The sequence below is a fragment of the Silene latifolia genome, chromosome 5, assembly GCF_048544455.1.
Source record: "Silene latifolia isolate original U9 population chromosome 5, ASM4854445v1, whole genome shotgun sequence".
In the NCBI taxonomy this organism is placed as follows: domain Eukaryota; kingdom Viridiplantae; phylum Streptophyta; class Magnoliopsida; order Caryophyllales; family Caryophyllaceae; genus Silene; species Silene latifolia.
Window position 1 is genome coordinate 55,507,356 of NC_133530.1, and position 1,546 is coordinate 55,508,901.

General features: G+C 41.1%; 1 non-coding gene across 1 annotated transcript; it reads left to right on the forward strand.

The window, feature by feature from the left end:
- The first annotated feature begins 995 nt into the window (after positions 1–995).
- Positions 996–1,102, forward strand: LOC141658032 (small nucleolar RNA R71). Its single transcript, XR_012548943.1, has one exon. It is a non-coding gene; the product is annotated as a small nucleolar RNA R71 (small nucleolar RNA).
- Positions 1,103–1,546: the final 444 nt, after the last annotated feature.

Here is a 1,546-nt window from a genome sequence, read left to right on the forward strand (position 1 = left end):
TTTCTTTGAGCTTTCTTCTTTTGATGATTCCCCTTCTTTGGGACCTTGCACCACAACTTCATTCTCACTAGCTCTCACAACTTCATCCTCAACTTGCTTCTTCGGTGCTTCATACCTTGTACCACTTCTCAAGTGAATGGCACTAACGTTTCATGTCTAGGGGATTACTTTGTGGTGGTAATTGCCCCTTTTGTCTTTGTGAGCTTGAAGATGCTAGTTGAGTTAATTGTGTTTCCAACATCTTGGTGTGAGCTAGAATGTTGTTGATGGTGGTGTCTTTTGCTTGGCTATCTTTTTGCATTTGGGTGAAAAATTCTTGTTGATTCTTTTGCATTTGGAGGACCGCTTTTTGGACATCAAAACTTTGGTCATTGTGGTGATTGTATGGATTTTGATTTTGGTAACCTTGGTTTTGATTGTAAAAGGGTCTTTGATTTTGATTTCTCATGGGTGGTGGAGTGTATGTTGTTTGAGGGTTTTGAACATTTTGGCTTTTGTATGAGAGATTTGGATGGAACTTGGTGTTTTCATTGTAAAAATTTGAATAAGGGGTACCACTTTTGTAAGCTTGGAAAGCATTAACTTGTTCGGTTGTTCCCCTACACTCACTTGAGTCATGACCCAAGGTTCCACAATTCTCACATATCCCGCTTGGGATTGATGAGGATGCCGTCATGGCATTGACATGATGCTTTGATGATTTTGAGTTTTCCTCAAGTCTAGCCATAGCTTGTTCAAATTTCAAGTTGATTGTGTCAATGTGAGCACTAAGTTGAGCACCCAATTGAGTAACGGTGTCCACTTCATACTTTCCTCCTCTAGTAGCCTTGCGAGGCCTACTATATTGCGAATTATGGACCGCCATTTCCTCAATCTTGTTCCATGTTTGATTGTCATCAACTTCGGTGAACATTCCATTTGATCCCATATTGAGAATGTTCCTTGAATCTTCATATAAACCATTCCAAAATTGTTGCACTAAAAACCATTCGCTAAGTCCATGGTGAGGACATGAGCGACAAATACCTTTGAACCGCTCCCAAGCTTCATACAAAGACTCTTCATCCCTTTGCTTAAAACCCGTAATTTGAGCTCTTAGCATATTGGTCTTTTCCGGTGGGTAGAATTTTTGGTAGAAAGCTGGAGCTAGCTTCTTCCAAGAATCTATTCCAAGGGTGGCCTTATCAAGGCCCTTCAACCATTGCTTTGCGGTGCCGATTAACGAAAAAGGAAATAAGACCCATCTTATTTGGTCTTGAGTCACGCCCGTTTGAGAGATAGCTTCACAATAATCACAAAATGTTTCCATATGAGAATGAGGGTCCTCACTAGGCATTCCCCAGAATTGGCTCCTCTCAACTAGTTGGATGAAGGCGGACTTGGCAATAAAGTTTCCGGTAAGATGTTGTGGGGTAGGAGTACCATTTGGTAAATCCTCCTCGGTGGGTATAGAGTGTGACGAGAATTTAGGCATTGTAGGTGGATTTTGTGTGGTATTGTTTAATGGGTTCTCTTCTCCTTCTATTGCGAAAGGATTGACAAACTC